This window comes from Heterodontus francisci, unplaced genomic scaffold, assembly GCF_036365525.1.
Source record: "Heterodontus francisci isolate sHetFra1 unplaced genomic scaffold, sHetFra1.hap1 HAP1_SCAFFOLD_172, whole genome shotgun sequence".
Classification (NCBI taxonomy): Eukaryota; Metazoa; Chordata; class Chondrichthyes; order Heterodontiformes; family Heterodontidae; genus Heterodontus; species Heterodontus francisci.
Genome location: NW_027141631.1, coordinates 3,734,138 through 3,753,765, shown reverse-complemented (window position 1 = coordinate 3,753,765; position 19,628 = coordinate 3,734,138).

Here is a 19,628-nt window from a genome sequence, read left to right as displayed (position 1 = left end):
GTGAGCCCACAATTGATTAGCAGGAGTTGGCAGATCCAGTGTAAAAGCTGTAAAACTCTATGACTCTCATCCACATCCATACAGTAAGGTCTTCTTCTTCTTTGGCCTCCTTGTCTCGGGAGACAATGGGTAAGCGCCTGGAGGTGGTCAGTGGTTTGTGGAGCAGCGCCTTGGAGTGGCTATAAAGGCCAATACTCGAGTGACAGACTCTTCCACAGGTGCTACAGAAAAAATTGGTTGTCGGGGCTGTTACACAGTTGGCTCTCCCCTTGCGCTTCTGTCTTTTTTCCTGCGAACTGCTAAGTCTCTTCGACTCACCACACTTTAGCCCCGCCTTTCTGGCTGCCCGCCAGCTCTGGCAAACGCTGGCAACTGACTCCCACGACTTGTGATCAATGTCACAGGACTTCATGTCGCGTTTGCAGACTTCTTTAAGGCAGAGACATGGACGGCTGGTAGGTCTGATACCAGTGGCGAGCTCGCTGTACAATGTGTCCTTGGGGATCCTGCCATCTTCCATGCGGCTCACATAGCCAAGCCATCTCAAGCGCCGCTGACTCAGTAGTGTGTATAAATTGGGAATGTTGGCCGCCTCGAGGACTTCTGTGTTGGAGATGCGGTCCTGCCACCTGATGCCAAGGATTCTCCGGAGGCTGCGAAGATGGAATGAATTGAGACGTCGCTCTTGGCTGACATACGTTGTCCGGGCCTCGCTGCCATAGAGCAAGGTACTGAGGACACAGACTTGATACACTCGGACTTTTGTGTTCCGTGTCAGTGCGCCATTTTCCCACACTCTCTTGGCCAGTCTGGACATAGCAGTGGAAGCCTTTCCCATGCACTTGTTGATTTCTGCATCGAGAGACAGGTTATTGGTGATATTTGAGCCTAGGTAGGTGAACTCTTGAACCACTTCCAGAGCGTGGTCGCTGATATTGATGGATGGAGCATTTCTGACGTCCTGTCCCATGATGTACGTTTTCTTGAGGCTGATGGTTAGGCCAAATTTGTTGCAGGCAGCCTCAAACCTGTCGATGAGACTCTGCAGACACTCTTCAGTGTGAGATGTTAATGCAGCATCGTCAGCAAAGAGGAGTTCCCTGATGAGGACTTTCCGTACTTTGGTCTTCGTTCTTAGGTGGGCAAGTTTGAACAACCTGCCACCTGATCTTGTGTGGAGGAAAATTCCTTCTTCTGAAGACTTGAACGCATGTGAGAGCAGCAGGGAGAAGAAAATCCCAAACAGTGTAGGTGCGAGAACACAGCCCTGTTTCACGCCACTCAGGATAGGAAAGGGGTCTGATGAGGCGCCACTATGCTGAATTGTGCCTTTCATATTGTCATGTAATCAGGTGATGATACTTAGTAGCTTTGGTGGACATCCGATCTTTGCTAGTAGTCTGAAGAGACCACGTCTGCTGATGAGATCAAAGGCTTTGATGACATCAATGAAAGCAATGTAGAGGGGCATCTGTTGTTCGCGGCATTTCTCCTGTAGCTGACGAAGGGAGAACAGCATGTCAATGGTTGATCTCTCTGCTTGAAAGCCACACTGTGCCTCAGGGTAGACATGCTGGGCCAGCTTCTGGAGTCTGTTTAAAGCAACTCGAGAGAAGACTTTCCCCACTATGCTGAACAGGGAGATTCCACGGTAATTGTTGCAGTCACCGCGGTTACCTTTGTTTTTATAGAGGGTGATGATATTGGCATCGCGCATGTCCTGTGTACTGCTCCCTCGTCCCAGCACAGGCAAAGCAGTTCATAGATTGCTGAAAGTATGGCAGGCTTAGCACTCTTGATTATTTCAGGGGTAATGCCGTCCTTCCCAGGGGCTTTTCCGCTGGCTAGAGAATCAATGGATTCACTGAGTTCCGATTTTGTTGGCTGAAAGGTACAAAGGAAAAAAGGCTCACAAAGAACAAAAAGAACAAAGAACAGTACATTCAGCCCTCCAAGCCTGCGCCGATGTTGATGCCTGCTGAAACTAACACCTTCTGCACTTCCGGGGCCCATATCCCTCTATTTCCTTCCGATTCATATATTTGTCAAGATGTCTCTTAAACGTCTCTATCGTATCTGCTTCCACCACCTCCCCCGGCAGCAAGTTCCAGGCACTCACCACCCTCTGTGTAAAAAACTTGCCTCTCACATCCCCTCTAAACTTTGCCCCTCGCACCTTAAACCTATGTCCCCTAGTAACTGACTCTTCCACCCTGGGAAAAAGCTTCTGACTATCCACTCTGTCCATGCCGCTCATAACTTTGTAAACCTCTATCATGTCGCCCCTCCACCTCCGTCGTTCCAGTGAAAACAATCGGAGTTTTTCCAACCTCTACTCATAGCTAATGCCCTCCAGACCAGGCAACATCCTTGTAAACCTCCTCTGTACCCTCTCCAAAGCCTCCACATCCTTCTGGTAGTGTGGCGACCAGAATTGCACGCAATATTCTAAGTATGGCCTAACTAAGGTTCTGTACAGCTGCCACATGACTTGTTAATTTTTATACTCTATGCCCCGACCGATGAAGGCAAGCATGCCGAATGCCTTCTTGACTACCTTATCCACCTGCGTTGCCACTTTCAGTGACATGTGGACCTGTACGCCCAGATCTCTCTGCCTGTCAATACTCCTAAGGGTTCTGCCATTTACTGTATACCTCCCACCTGCATTAGACCTTCCAAAATGCATTACCTCACATTTGTCCGGATTAAACTCCATCTGCCATTTCTCCGCCCAAGTCTCCAACCGATCTATATAGACACTTCAGAGACAGACAGATACAGAGCAAAACCCAGACTCATATACCAGAAACTGACAGGTACATAACAACATAAGGATTTACATAACAGAAATTGACAGGTACAGGATAATATACATTTGTATAAAGCAGAAACTGACAGGTACAGTATAGAACTCACAAATCAGAAACTAGCAGATATACATTTACATACTAAAAACTGCCACGTACAGAGTAAAACCCATACTCACATACAAGAGACTGACAGATACAGAGTGAAACCTAGATTCGAGTAGCAGAAACTGGCAGATAGAGAATAAAATGCATATTTACATACCACAAGCTGCCAGTGTTCCAGCCATGTGGTTTGATGTGAGTGGTTCCCATTCTTCAACTCCCCACCTGACCACAGCAAGTGTATTTGAATTTGGGTTTAGCATCTTGATGCTTTATTGTGCTAATAAACAGAAAGCGACAGATTTTCTTGTAGATTCTAAAAACAGAAAATCAATTGTTTATTGATAACTATGCTTTATCCTGAAATTGTGGCAACCACATCCATTCATGCATTCGCGCGCACACACACAAGAAGATAGAACGAGAAGGGCAAATGGAAGATGGTTTTTAGTGGGGGAAAGGTTATGATAAACCTGTTGAATACTCTTGGAAATCAAGTTCGAGATGAATTCAGGCCTGAGATGAGTGTAGATTTCTCTCTTGATTGAAGGTTCTGTTGAAAACGATGGGTTACTTCCAGCTCTCACTGCTAAAAAAGGGAGATGTTGGATTTTTTCAGCAGGGCACGTGCTTCTTTGCTTGGCTGGAATGAAAGCTGTTCTGATGTTGCTTTTTGCTCCTGGGTGAGTCTCTCTCTCTCTGCCTCTTTTTCAAGGAAATGCTGTTATCTCTCAACTCTTGTTGGGAGGAACTCTGGTTTCCTCCGCATGGTGATTGCACAATGGACCAGGACATGGATACTTCACACCTCCTTTGTTTCATAAGAAAACATTCAATTCTGGAATGTTTTAGGATAGATGTAGGATGGGTTACCTCAACACCTTTTAGATTCGAAGATTTGTCCTTTGCCTTTGTCAGACAGTTTGAACACACAAAAGGCCAATCCCCTTTTTCTTCGGTGGCCATTTTGGACCATTGTTCACTTTCTAACATAAAGGTTTATTTTTTAAAGACAAAGTCCGTTTGTCATAACACTTCAGAGCTATTCCATGGTTGTGTATCATCGCAGTTCCGGTGTGCATGACAGCAGGTACAGTGCATTATACACCAGAGACTGGCATATACATTGATAGATTAGAGGAGTTTTGTCTGTTCTGCTTAGAGAAGAGATGGTTGGAGGGGATTTTATAGAGCTATTCAAAATCATGAGAGCTCTGGACAGAGAGCATAGGGAGAAACTGTTCTCGTTGGTGGAGAGTTTGAGAACCAAAGTACACTAATCTAAGGTGACCGGTAAAAGAACCAAAGCCAACATGAGAAAAAACTTTTTTTTTATGCAGCGACTGGTTAAGATCTGATATGCACTACCTGAGATTGTAACAGAGGTAGATTCAACCATGCCTTTCAAAAGGGTATCAGATAATTATCTGAAGAGAAAAGAAAATTGCAGAGCTTCATGAATACATGAGGATGTGTCCTAAGCTGAGTAGCTTGTGCAGAGAGGCGGCACAAGCACGACAGGCTGAATGGCCTCCTTTTGTGCTGTAACTACTCTACGATCTATGATTCTATACAGAGTAAAACCAACACTCCGAGACCAGAAACTAACAGTTCCAGTATAAACCTTACACTAACAGACCAGAGACTGACAGATACAGTGTGAAACCCACAAACCCATACGTTGAGGAACCGGCTCGAGAGCAGGTCATCCGAGACTGGGTATTGTCTACTGAGAGAGGAATAATTGACAGTCAAGTTGTGCGAGACCCCTTGGGGGTGAGCGACCATAATATGATAGAATTCTTCATCAAGATGGAGAGTGACGTAGTTGATTCTGAGACTAGATCCTGAATCTTAAAAAATGAAAGTACGAAAGTTTGGGCGGCACAGTGGCGCAGTGGTTAGCACCGCAGCCTCACAGCTCTAGGGACCCGGGTTCAATTCTGGGTACTGCCTGTGCGGAGTTTGCAAGTTCTCCCTGTGTCTGCGTGGGTTTTTGCCGGGTGCTCCGGTTTCCCCCACATCCAAAAACTTGCAGGTGACAGGTAAATTGGCCATTGTAAATTGCCCCTAGTGTGGGGAGGTGATAGGGAATATGGGATGACTGTCGGGTTAGTATAAATGGGTGGTTGTTGGTCGGCACAATCTCGGTGGGCCGAAGGGCCTGTTTCAGTGCTGTATCTCTAAATAAAAGTAAAATAAAAAATATGAGGCTCGAGTTGACTATGATGGATTGGGAAATGTTACTTAAAGGCAATGGCAAACATTCAAAGTGCACATGGATGAAGTGCAACAATTGTTTATTCCTGTCTGGTGCAAAAGTAAAACGGAAAGGCAGCCAAACCATGGCTTACAAGGGAAAGTAGAGATAGCATTAGATCCAAGGAAGAGGCATACAAATTCGCCAGAAAAAAACAACAGACCTGAGGATTGGGAGTACTTTAGAGTTCAGCAAAGGAGGACCAAGGGATTGATTAAGAAGGGGAACATAGAGTCCGAGAGTAAGCTTGCAGGGAACATAAAAACTGACTCCAAAAGTTTCTATAGGTATGTGAAGAGAAACAGATTGGTGAAGACAAATGTAGGCCCCTTACAGTCAGAAACAGAGGAAATTATTCTGGGGAACAAAGAAATGGCTGACCAACTAAATGCATACTTTGTTTCAGTCTTCACAAATGAGGACATAAATAACATATCAGAAATGTTGGGGAACACAGGGTTTAGTGAGAGGGAGGAACTGAGAGAAATCAGTATTAGAAGAGGAATTGTGTTGGGGAAATTGATGGAATTGAAGGCCAATAAATCCCTAGGGCCTGATAATCTATATCCCAGAGTACTTAAGCAAGTGAGCCTAAAATAGTGGATGCATTGGTGGTCATCTTTCAAGATTCTGTTGACTCTGGAACAGTTCCTACAGATTGGAGGGTAGCTAATGTAACCCCACTATTTAAAAAGGGAGGTAGAGAGGAAACAGGGAATTATAGACCAGTCAGCCTGACGTCGGTAGTGGTAAAAATTCTAGAGTCCATTATCAAAGATTTTAGAGCAGAGCACTTAGAGAACAGTGGTAGAATCGGACAGAGTCAGCATGGATTTGAGTCAGCATAGATTTACGAAAGGGAAATCATTTTTGACAAATCTACAAGAATTCTTCGTGGATATAACTAGTAGAGTTGATGAGGGAGAGCCAGTGGATGTGGTTTACTTGGACTTTCAGAAGGCTTTCGACAAAGTCCCACATAAGAGGTTAGCATGTAAAATTAAAGCGCATGGGATTGGGGATAGTGTACTGCAATGGATAGAAAATTGGTTGGCAGATAGGAAACAAAGAGGAGGAATAAACGGGTCTTTTTCTGAATGGTAGGCAGTGACTAGTGGGGTACCACAGGGATCAATGCTAGGACCCCAGCTATTCACAATATATATTAATGATTTAGATGAGGGAACTAAATGTAATATCTCCAAATTTGCAGATGACACAAAACTGGGTGGGAGGGTGAGTTATGAGGGGGATGCAGAGAGGCTTCAGGGTGATTTGGGCAAGTTGACTGAGTAAGCAAATGCATGGCAGATGGAGTATAATGTGGATAAATGTGAGGTTATCCACTTTGGTAGCAAAAACAGGAAGGCAGATTATCATCTGAAGGGCTATAAACTGAGAGAGGGGAATATGCAACGAGACCTGGGTGTTCTCATACACCAATCACTGTAGGTAAGCATGCAGGTGCAACAGGTGGTAAAAAGGGCAAATGGTATGTTGGCCTTCATCGCGAGAGGATTCGAGTACAGGAGCAGGGATGTCTTGCTGCAATTATACAGTGCCTTGGTGAGGCCACACCTGGAATATTGCGTGCAGGTTCAGTCTCCTAATCTGAGGAAGGATGTTCTTGTTATATAGGGAGTGCAGCGAAGGTTTACCAGACTGATTCCTGGGATGGCGGGACTGACGTATGAGGGATTGAGTCAGCTCGGATTATATTCGCTGGAGTTCAGAAGAGTGAAGGGGGATCTCATAGAAACCTCTAAAATTCTAACAGGACTTGACAGGGTAGATGCAGGAAGGATGTTCCCGATGGTGGGGGAGTCCATAACCAGGGGTCATAGTCTGAGGATGCGGAGTAAACCTTTCAGGACTGAGATGAGGAGAAATTTCTTCACCCAGAGAGTGGTGAGCCTGTGGAATTCGCTACCACATAAAGCAGTTGAGGCCAAAACTTTATATGTTTTGAAGAAGGAGTTAGATATAGCTCTTGGGGCGAAAGGGAGCAAAGGATATGGGGGGAAAGCGGGAACAGGTTACTGAATTGGATGATCAGCCATGTGCATAATGAATGGCGGAGCAGGCTCAAAGGGCTGAATGGCCTACTCCTGCTCCTATTTTCTATGTTTTTATCACTTAGCAGGAGTTGGCAGTTAACGTGTAAAAACCTTTCTTCCATATCCAAACTGCAAGGTCCAAAGGAAACTAGGTACAAACCCAGGCTCACACTTGGAAGAGTGAGAGATACAAAGCAAAACAAAGACTACAAGAGACTGACAAGTATAGAGAACACTTAGAGGAGGTATGTAATGTAACAAAAACTGGTAGGGATCGAATCAAACCCTTTCTCACAGATTAGAAACTGATAGATATCAACAAAAGCTGATGCTCACATACAAGTTGTTGAAATACATGTGGTGAAACTCACATGACGATAGCAGAAACAGTCACAATGGCGCAGTGGTTAGCACCGCCGCTTCACAGTTCCAGGGACCAGGGTTCAATTCTGGGTACTGCCTGTGCAGAGTTTGCAAGTTCTCCCTGTGACTGTGTGGGCTTTCGCCGAGTGCTCCGGTTTCCTCCCCCCGCCAAAGAAATTGGCCATTGCAAATTGCCCCTAGTGCAGGTAGGGAATATGGGATTATGGTAGGTTTAGTATAAATGGGTGGTTCTTGGTCGGCACAGATTCTGTGGTCCGAAGGACCAGTTTCAGTGCTGTATCTCAAAATAAAAACTGAAACATACCGAGCAGAAGCTCACTTTCTCACACCAGAAACTCACGGTGACAACGTGAAGCTGGCTCTCTCCTCCCAGGCACTGACAGGTACAAAAGAAAACATGCAGTAACATACCAGGAACTGAAAAGTACGAAATAAACCCTGATTCGCATACGAGAGACTAGAATTAATGACAGGTGTGGTTACCGAGAATGCTCTGCGCTCCGGAATCCGCCCGGTCTGTTCCAGGAGCGGGGGCATGCAAGCGCGGTTGGGGCTGAGTTCCGTCAGCAGTTGGAGCTCCGGCTCCGGAGCGGGAGCGGAATATTCACAAAGTGCGGGAAGAACCGTGCTCATTGCGGGCTCACACAGCTGGAGCAGGGCCTCAGGGCCACAATATAACGGAACAATCCCGTCTGTGTCCCTGCGGATGGCGGCGGTGAAGCTTTTCCTGGTGAGGCTTCTCGGAAACTGCCAGCCAGACATGTCGGGCAACTGGGCAGGGAGCATCTGTAAATGGATAAGTATTGAGGACTGGGCAGGGAGTGTCTGTAAATGGATAAGTATTGAGGACTGGGCAGGGAGCGTCTGTAAATGGATAAGTATTGAGGACTGGGCAGGGAGCGTCTGTAAATGGATAAGTATTGAGGACTGGGCAGGGAGCGTCTGTAAATGGATAAGTATTGAGGACTGGGCAGGGAGCGTCTGTAAATGGATAAGTATTGAGGACTGGGCAGGGAGCGTCTGTAAATGGATAAGTATTGAGGACTGGGCAGGGAGCGTCTGTAAATGGATAAGTATTGAGGACTGGGCAGGGAGTGTCTGTAAATGGAGGGGAATGTGGACTGGTCAGGGAGTGTCTGTAAATGGATAAGAATTGAGGACTGGGCAGGGAGTGTCTGTAAATGGAGGGAAATGGGGACTGGTCAGGGAGTGTCTGTAAATGGATGAGAATTGAGGACTGGGCAGGGAGTGTCTGTAAATGGAGGGAAATGGGAACTGGTCAGGTGACTTTTTTTGTTCGTTCGTGGGATGTGGGCGTCGCTGGCTCGATCTCAGCGAGAGTAATGTATCCAGTTATGGGCACCAGGCTTTAGAAAGGACATCACAGCTTTTGAGACAGTTCAGAGGAGATTTACTAGAATGATACCAGAGATGAGGGGTTTCAATTCTCTGGACAGGCTGGTGAAGCTGGGATTGTTCTCCTCAGAGTAGAGAATGTTAAGGGAAGATTTAATAGAGGTGTTCAGAATCATGAAGGATTTTCATAGGGTAGAGAGGGAGAAACTGTTTCCACTGTCCTGGGGGTCAGTAACCAGAGGACACAGAATTAAAATAATCGGCCAAAAACGTCAAAGACAGTCGAGGAGAGATCTTTTTACCCAGTAACTGATTCGGATTTGGAATGAATTGTCTGACAGGGTGGTGGAAACAGATTCAATTATAACTTTCATAAAGGAATTGGACAAATATTTCAAAGTGAAATTCTCCAGAGCTATGGGGAAATAGGCAGTGAGCGGGACTAATTGCATAATTTTTTTTTAGAGATTCAGCACAGGCACAATGTGCCGATTGGCCTCCTTCTGTGCTGTATGATTCTGTGAAATAGTGACAGTCAGGGAAAGTCTGTATAAGAAGGAGAAATGGAGAGCACGTCACCAAAACTGGGAGATATTATGTTGAACCGGGAGGATCAGCGTGTTGGGGTTGGCGGGGGGGGTGCGAAGAGAGAGCATGTACACACAGACAGAATCAGCACCTTCAGGGGAGGAGAGAGAGGGGAAGCAGTGAGTGTAGAACTGAATCAAGCCAGAGTCAGCACCTTCAGGAGAGGAGAGAGAGGGGAAGCAGTGAGTGTGGAACTGAACTCGGCCAGAGTCAGCACCTTCAGGGGAGGAGAGAGAGGGGAAGCAGTGAGTGTAGAACTGAATCAAGCCAGAGTCAGCACCTTCAGGAGAGGAGAGAGAGGGGAAGCAGTGAGTGTGGAACTGAACCCAGCCAGAGTCAGCACCTTCAGGGGAGGAAAGAGAGGGGAAGCAGTGAGTGTGGAACTGAACCCAGCCAGAGTGAGCACCTTCAGGGGAGGAGTGGGAGGGGAAGCAGTGAGTGTGGAACTGAACCCAGCCAGAGTTAGCACCTTCAGGGGAGGAGAGAGAGGGGCATCAGTGAGTGTAGAACTGAACCCAGCCAGAGTCAGCACCTTCAGGAGAGGAGAGAGAGGGGAAGCAGTGAGTGTGGAACTGAACCCAGCCAGAGTCAGCACCTTCAGGGGAGGAGTGGGAGGGGAACCAGTGAGTGTGGAACTGAACCCAGCCAGAGTTAGCACCTTCAGGGGAGGAAAGAGAGGGGAACCAGTGAGTGTAGAACTGAACCCAGCCAGAGTCAGGACCTTCAGGGGAGGAGAGAGAGGGGAAGCAGTGAGTGTAGAACTGAATCAAGCCAGAGTCAGCACCTTCAGGAGAGGAGAGAGAGGGGAAGCAGTGAGTGTGGAACTGAACCCAGCCAGAGTCAGCACCTTCAGGGGAGGAGTGGGAGGGGAACCAGTGAGTGTGGAACTGAACCCAGCCAGAGTTAGCACCTTCAGGGGAGGAGTGGGAGGGGAACCAGTGAGTGTGGAACTGAACCCAGCCAGAGTTAGCACCTTCAGGGGAGGAAAGAGAGGGGAAGCAGTGAGTGTAGAACTGATCCCAGCCAGAGTCAGCACCTTCAGGGGAGGAGAGAGAGGGGAAGCAGTGAGTGTAGAACTGAATCAAGCCAGAGTCAGCACCTTCAGGAGAGCAGAGAGAGGGGAAGCAGTGAGTGTGGAACTGAACCCAGCCAGAGTCAGCACCTTCAGGGGAGGAGAAGGAGGGGAACCAGTGAGTGTGGAACTGAACCCAGCCAGAGTTAGCACATTCAGGGGAGGAGTGGGAGGGGAAGCAGTGAGTGTGGAACTGAACCCAGCCAGAGTTAGCACCTTCAGGGGAGGAGAGAGAGGGGAAGCAGTGAGTGTAGAACTGAATCAAGCCAGAGTCAGCACCTTCAGGAGAGGAGAGAGAGGGGAAGCAGTGAGTGTGGAACTGAACCCAGCCAGAGTCAGCACCTTCGGGGGAGGAGTGGGAGGGGAACCAGTGAGTGTGGAACTGAACCCAGCCAGAGTTAGCACCTTCAGGGGAGGAAAGAGAGGGAAGCTGTGAGTGTAGAACTGAACCCAGCCAGAGTCAGCACCTACAGGGGAGGAAAGAGAGGGGAAGCAGTGAGTGTAGAACTGAACCCAGCCAGAGTCAGCACCTTCAGGGGAGGAGAGAGAGGGGAACCAGTGAGTGTAGAACAGAACCCAGCCAGAGTCAGCACATTCAGGGGAGGAGTGGGAGGGGAAGCAGTGAGTGTGGAACTGAACCCAGCCAGAGTTAGCACCTTCAGGGGAGGAGAGAGAGGGGAAGCAGTGAGTGTAGAACTGAACCCAGCCAGAGTCAGCACCTTCAGGGGAGGAAAGAGAGGGGAACCAGTGAGTGTAGAACTGAACCCAGCCAGAGTCAGCACCTTCAGGGGAGGAGTGGGAGGGGAAGCAGTGAGTGTGGAACTGAACCCAGCCAGAGTTAGCACCTTCAGGGGAGGAAAGAGAGGGGAAGCAGTGAGTGTGGAACTGAACCCAGCCAGAGTCAGCACCTTCAGGGGAGGAGAGAGAGGGGAAGCAGTGAGTGTAGAACTGAATCAAGCCAGAGTCAGCACCTTCAGGAGAGGAGAGAGAGGGGAAGCAGTGAGTGTGGAACTGAACCCAGCCAGAGTCAGCACCTTCAGGGGAGGAGTGGGAGGGGAACCAGTGAGTGTGGAACTGAACCCAGCCAGAGTTAGCACCTTCAGGGGAGGAAAGAGAGGGGAATCAGTGAGTGTGGAACTGAACCCAGCCAGAGTCAGCACCTTCAGGGGAGGAAAGAGAGGGGAAGCAGTGAGTGTAGAACTGAACCCAGCCAGAGTCAGCACCTTCAGGGGAGGAAAGAGAGGGGAACCAGAGAGTGTAGAACTGATCCCAGCCAGAGTCAGCACCTTCAGGGGAGGAGTGGGAGGGGAAGCAGTGAGTGTGGAACTGAACCCAGCCAGAGTTAGCACCTTCAGGGGAGGAATGAGAGGGGAAGCAGTGAGTGTGGAACTGAACCCAGCCAGAGTCAGCACCTTCAGGGGAGGAGAGAGAGGGGAAGCAGTGAGTGTAGAACTGAATCAAGCCAGAGTCAGCACCTTCAGGAGAGGAGAGAGAGGGGAAGCAGTGAGTGTGGAACTGAACCCAGCCAGAGTCAGCACCTTCAGGGGAGGAGTGGGAGGGGAACCAGTGAGTGTGGAACTGAACCCAGCCAGAGTTAGCACCTTCAGGGGAGGAAAGAGAGGGGAAGCAGTGAGTGTAGAACCGAACCCAGCCAGAGTCAGCACCTTCAGGGGAGGAAAGAGAGGGGAAGCAGTGAGTGTAGAACTGAACCCAGCCAGAGTCAGCACATTCAGGGGAGGAGAGAGAGGGGAACCAGTGAGTGTAGACCTGAACCCAGCCAGAGTCAGCACCTTCAGGTGAGGAGTGGGAGGGGAAGCAGTGAGTGTGGAACTGAACCCAGCCAGAGTTAGCACCTTCAGGGGAGGAGAGAGAGGGGAACCAGTGAGTGTAGAACTGAATCCAGCCAGAGTCAGCACCTTCAGGGGAGGAAAGAGAGGGGAACCAGTGAGTGTAGAACTGAACCCAGCCAGAGTCAGCACCTTCAGGGGAGGAAATAGAGGGGAAGCAGTGAGTGTAGAACTGAACCCAGCCAGAGTCAGCACCTTCATGGGAGGAAAGGGAGGGGAACCAGTGAATGTAGAACTGAACCCAGCCAGATTCAGCACCTTCAGGGGAGGAGTGGGAGGGGAAGCAGTGAGTGTGGAACTGAACCCAGCCAGAGTCAGCACCTTCAGGGGAGGAAAGAGAGGGGAAGCAGTGAGTGAGGAACTGAACCCAGCCAGAGTCAGCACCTTCACGGGAGGAGAGAGAGGGGAAGCAGTGAGTGTAGAACTGAATCAAGCCAGAGTCAGCACCTTCAGGGGTGGAAAGAGAGGGGAAGCAGTGAGTGTAGAACTGAACCCAGCCAGAGTTAGCACCTTCAAGGGAGGAGAGAGAGGGGAAGCAGTGAGTGTGGAACTGAACCCAGCCAGAGTTAGCACCTTCAGGGGAGGAGAGAGAGGGGAAGCAGTGAGTGTAGAACTGAATCAAGCCAGAGTCAGCACCTTCAGGGGAGGGAGAAAAGTCAACCAAAAGGAAAACTGTGGGAGATGGTGTGATGAGTTTGGATTTCAGCACAGGGAGGAGGGGGAGTGTGTGGGATGGGGATTTTCAGCTTTTGGAGAACAAGACAGGAAAGAATGTTCCATAGAAATTAGAACTGTCTGTTCTGAATATCTATCCTGCATTTACACTGATAACTTTTGTAAACTTCTTTTACAGGGTTTTAGAAATAGAGGATTTGAGATAGAAAGTTCAAACCAAACATCACGCCGAGGATTGACGTCACTAGACTTATCAGAACCGGAATATCATCAGCCTTTGTATGTAGAAAGAAAAATATTCGTCTGTTCTGTCTGTTGGAAAAGATTTGAAACATCGGTTTCACTGGAAAGGCAATGAGACACATACCAGAGTGATATTGTTCCTGTACACTGACTATGGAAAGAACTTTAACCAATTACACAGCCTGAAAACACATCACACCATTCACAGTGGGGAGAAACTGTACACGTGTTTGTGTGTGTGGACAAGGCTTCAACTGATTGTCCAACCTGGAGAGAGACAAGGACACCCGCACCATGGAGAAACCATGGAAATGTGGGGACTGTGGGAAGGGATTCAAATCTCCATCCCAGCTGGAAATACATCGACGCAGTCACACTCGGGAGAAGCCTTTCACCTGCTCAGTGTGTGGGAAGGGATTCACTCACTCATCACCCCTGCGAACTCACACTCTGGAACAACCTTTCACCTGTTCCGTGTGTCAGAAAGGATTTACAACTGTCTCCAATCTATTCTCACACCAGCGAGTTCACACTGGGGAGAAGCCATTCACTTGCTCCGTCTGTCAGAAAGGATTCAAAACTTCATCAAACCTTTTGACACACCAGCGAGTTCACACTGGGGAGAGGCCATTTACCTGCTCCGTGTGTGGGAAGGGATTCACTCAGACATCCCAGCTCACTGAACATCAACTTGTTCACACTGATGAGAGACCTTTTAAATGTCCTGACTGTGGGAAGAGTTTTAAAAGCTCAAGGTATCTGCTAAACCACCAACGCACTCACACTGGGGAGAGGCCATTCCCCTGCACTGTGTGTGGGAAAGCATTTCCTCGGTTATTCAATCTGCAGCAACACCAACAAGTTCACACTGATGAGAGACCTTTTAAATGTCCTCACTGTGAGAAGTGCTTTAAAAGCAGCAATGATCTACTGCAGCACCAATACACTCACTCTGGGAAGAGGCCATTCACCTGTTCCGTGTGTGAGAAGACATTTAATCGCCCATCCAACTTGCTGAACCACCAGAGAATTCACACTGGGGAGAGACCATTCACCTGCTCCGTGTGTGGGAAGGGATTCAGTCAGTCATCCAACCTCACTGAACATCAACTTGTTCACACTGATCAGAGACCTTTTCAATGTCCTGACTGTGAGAAGAGCTTTTAAAGCAGTAATGATCTGCTGAAACACCGACGCACTCACTCTGGGGAGAGGCCGTTCCCCTGCTCCGTGTGTGGGAAGAGATTCACTCAGTCATCCAATCTGCTGCAACATCAGCGAGTTCACATGTGACTGTAATGGCTAGATTCTGCTGTTGTTGCTGCTATTCATCACATTCAGTGACAAAGTTGGGTCTTACATTATAACCAGTGTAGTCCAGAGCAAAAGTGTCTTCTTAATGTTGAGATAAACGGGAGAAGAAACCGGGTAGCGGTGGCTAGGATGGGGGAGGTGCTGCACCATCACTTTAATGGTGCATCCTCCCTTCCCCGGGGTCCTCGCTGCACGTCCGCCGGGCCCAGCGGCTTTGATTGGGGTCCTGAGAGCCGCTGAGACTCGGTGCAGCGGAGGCCTCTTTATCTCGAGAGACAATGGGTAAGCGCCTGGAGGTGGTCAGTGGTGTGTGGAGCAGCGCCTGGAGGTGGTCAGTGGTGTGTGGAGCAGCGCCTGGAGGTGGTCAGTGGTGTGTGGAGCAGCGCCTGGAGGTGGTCAGTGGTGTGTAGAGCAGCGCCTGGAGGTGGTCAGTGGTGTGTGGAGCAGCGCCTGGAGGTGGTCAGTGGTGTGTGGAGCAGCGCCTGGAGGTGGTCAGTGTTGTGTGGAGCAGCGCCTGGAGGTGGTCAGTGGTGTGTGGAGCAGCGCCTGGAGGTGGTCAGTGGTATGTGGAGCAGTGCCTGGAGTGGCAGGCTGTTCCACAGGTGCTGCAGAAAAATGTGTTTGTCGGGGCTGTAACACAGTTGGCTCTCCCCTTGCGCTTTTGTCTTTTTTCCTGCCAACTGCTAAGTCTCTTCGACTCGCCACACTTTAGCCCCGCCTTGATGAATGCCCGCCAGCTCTGGCGAACGCTGGCAACTGACTCCCACGACTTGTGATCAATGTCACAGGACTTGATGTCGCATTTGCAGACGTCTTTGAAGTGGAGACATGGATGTCCGGTGGGTCTGGTACCAGTGGCGCGCTCGCTGTACAATGTGTCTTTGGGGATCCTGCCATCTTCCATGCGGCTCACATGGCCATGTGAGCCGCATGGAAGATATTTAAAGTAACTTTGATTAATTTACTACTCTTCCCCCACCATGCTCTGATTGAGAGACTTCAGTCTCCTGCTGAGCCTGTGACTGGCCACTGGTTATATTGGTTTTTCTGCTTCAGCCTATTCCTGCCAACTCCATGAGGTGTCCCGTGGAGCCCTTCTCACAGGAGCCCTCGGAGCAGGCTTTCAGCTGCTCTTTCAGGAACACCCTGACACAGATCCACACGGCCTGCGTCCGGGCTCGCCAGCTGGACCTGCTGGCCATGTGTACGTATTAGTCCCCGTCTGTGTAGTGGAGACTGGTCTCCAGTCACCTCGGCCATCCCTGCCATTGGACAAAGACAGTGCTTCGCTCGGACTGTGTGGTAGTCGGTGTGCAATGGCCACCCCAAGTTAAAAGAACCCACGCAAAGGCATCTACCACCCCCTCAAAATGGACTTGGGGATCTGGAATATCAGAATTGGATTATTTAGTCACCTAAGCATCCTGGAGGGGAAGATAGTCATCCTCGTTCCCGAGGAACTGCCTAAGACTAATCACATCCAGGACTGAAATATGTTTAATTGTCAGAGTTTAATTGTCCTCTTGTCAATAACTCCTACAAATGGGCTTGAGTTTCATATTTTGAGATCTGTTAAATCAATTAATGTTGTTTTAAACACACACTGTGTCAGGTCCTTAATTTCTCCAAGATAAGTGTTGACTAATTCATATCCTGTTACCGACTGTTCCCATTTTTGGGCCTTTTCTTCTTTCAAACTCTAGATTATTTCAGTTCTGATACTGTCAGTTATTCTCAGGAACAACACACGGCTCCCCATACCTTCCAGAATGCCTCTCCTAGCTTTGGTATTCAGGGAAGGCATCACAAACTCTTCCAGCGTTCCAGACGACTACATCTGCAGGAAGTGTACCCAGTTGCAGCTCCTCACAGACCGCATGGATCGGTTGGAGCAGCAACTGGAGGCACTTAAGAGCATGCAGGTGGCAGAAAGTGTCAAAGACAGGAGCTTTCGAGAAGTGGTTACACCCAAGGTGCAGGCAGATAGATGGGTGACTGCTAGAATGGGCAGGCAGTCAGTGCAGGAATTCCCTGAAACAATACGTAGATAGTCCAACTTGGGATGGGGCCGTACTGGAGCTGGTATTGGGGAATAAGCCCGGCCAGGTGGACATCAAGAGGTTCTTCATTCACAAAGGTGTTCAGAGGGTGAGAGAGAGACAGAGGGAAATGTCCCGACTCCAGAAAAGTATGCAAAATCTGCTCCAGTTGCAGTCAATGGGGGTCAAGGTCAAGGAGGACTTCCAAGAGGTGAAGAGCCAGCAGGCCACGCTCTTTGCCAGGGAGGCCTCCAAGATCATCTTCCGGTCCAGAGTCCGCTCCATCGAGCAGGATGAGACGTGCTCGCGTTACTTCTTCCAAAAGGTACACAGAGAGCTCTGTTATCAGCAGCCTGAAGGAAGAGGATGGCTCGGTAACATCTTCGCAGTCCGACATACTGAGGATCAGCAAATCCTTTTATGCTGGGCTGTATGACGCGAAGCCCACAGACAGCAGAGCATCCCAGTCCTTCCTGTCATCTATCACAGAGGTCTTAGATGACAGCAGGAGGGAGAGACTGGACAAGCCGCTAACTCTGGACGAGCTGACAAAGGCCGTCGAGTCCTTCGAGACGAGTAAAACTCCCGGAAGCGACGGCTTACCGGTCGAGTTGTACTCGTCCCTGTGGTACTGGGTCGGCCCGGACCTGCTGGAACTATACGAGAGTATGCTCCTGGCCGGCAGCATGTCAGAATCCATGAGGAAAGGCATCATCACCCTCATTTACAAGCGGAAGGGGGAGAGGGCAGAAATCAGAAATTGTCGGCCCATCTCACTGCTTAATGCTGACTACAAAATTCTGTCCAAAGTCATAGCCAGTCGAGTCAAATCTGCTCTGGAGTTGGTGATTCACCCTGATCAGACCTGTACTGTACCCAGCAGGAAGATCTCTGACAGTCTCGCGCTACTCAGGGATACAATCGCCTATGTACGGGACAGGAGGGTGGACACCTGCCTCATCAGCCTGGACCAGGATAAGGCTTTTGACAGGATATCGCACACCTACATGATGGACGTGCTTTCCAAAATGGGGTTTGGGGAGGGAATCTGCAATTGGATCAAACTGCTCTACACAAACATCAGTAGCGCAGACTCAATCAGTGGGTGGGAATCGGAAAGTTTCCCGATCCAATCTGGAGTCAGACAGGGCTGTCCTCTCTCCCCGGTCTTATTTGTTTGCTGTATTGAACCATTTGCTGAGTCTATTAGGAAGGATGCGAGCATAAGAGGGGTGACAATCCCAGGCAGCGGAGGCACTCAGGTCAAAACCTCCCTGTACATGGATGACGTCGCCGTCTTCTGCTCGGATCCGCTGTCCGTGCGCAGACTGATGAGCATCTGCGACCAGTTCGAACTGGCCTCGGGAGCCAAAGTTAACCACGGCAAGAGCGAGGCCATGTTCTTTGGGAACTGGGCTGACCAATCCTTTGTCCCCATCACCGTTAGGTCAGACTACCTGAAGGTGCTGGGGATATGGTTCGGAAGGGCCGGGGCGTGCACCAAAACCTGGGAGGAGCGAGTAGCCAAGGTACGACAAATGTTGGGCATGTGGGGGCAGCGATCTCTCTCCATTGTAGGTAAGAACCTGGTCATCAGGTGCAAGGCACTCACGTTGTTGCTGTACGTGGTGCAGGCCTGGCCCATACCCCACTCCTGCGCTCTGGTGGTCACCCGAGCCATTTTCCGCTTCATCTGGGGATCTAAAATGGACCGGGTCCGGAGGGACACGATGTTCAAATCTCTGGACAAGGGCGGGAAAAATGTACCCAACGTCGCCCACATCCTGATGACCACCTTCGTGTGCGGCTGCATCAAGCTGTGTGTAGATCCCCAGTACGCAAACTCCAAGTGTCACTACGTGCTGAGGTTCTATCTGTCCCTGGTGTTGCGAAGGGTGGGCCTGGTCACATTGCCGCGGAACGCTCCATGCAGTTGGACCGTGCCGTACTGCCTATCCTTCGTGGAGCAGTTTCTGCGGGAAAACACCTTTGACCGCCGATCCATCAGGCAGTGGTCTGCACGGAATGTCCCCAAGGCCCTACGGGAAAAGGAGACGGGGGATCCTGTCGGATGGTTTCCTGAGCAGACCGTCAAAGTCATTTGGCGGAATGCCTCATCACCAGAACTTTCAAGCAAGCACCAAGATGTAGCTTGGCTGGTATTGAGAAGGGCCCTCCCCGTCAGATCCTTCCAGCACGCCCGAAGTCTCGCCCCCTCCGCGCAATGCCCCCGTGTTGGCTGTGTTGGGGAAGAGATGGTTGCCCACCTCCTCCTGGAATGTGTCTTTGCAAAGCAGGTGTGGAAAGAGATGCAGTGCAAGGTTCATCCCAAGCAGCTCTGTCACACAGGAGTCTGTGCTCTCCGGGCTGTTCCCAGGGACGCACACCGAGACAAACATCAACTGCTGCTGGAGGACTATCAATTCGGTGAAAGACGCCCTTTGGTCTGCCCGAAACTTGCTGGTCTTCCAGCGCAAAGAGTTGTCCACCACCGAATGTTGCAGACTGGCTCATTCCAAGGTCCAGGACTACGTGCTGAGGGACGCACTAAAGCTTGGGGCAGCCGCAGCAAAGGCTCAGTGGGGAAAGACCATAGTGTAAGGTCCCTCCACCAAGCTGAACTGACGGGCTGGATCCATGGGAAACCCCTCGAACTGTATCGGGAAAATTTTGTGTGCTGTAAATGTAAAAATGTATATGGCATGACAATGAAATGGAAGGGTTGTGAGGCAACTCATGATTGTATGGATGGAAACTGATCACCTTTGCACTGTTTGTATTTTTTGACTTGATGCTGTTTTAAACTTTTTGGGAATGTAATTTTTACAGATTTTTATGAATAAAGTATATTTTGGAAATAAAAAAATAAGCCCGGCCA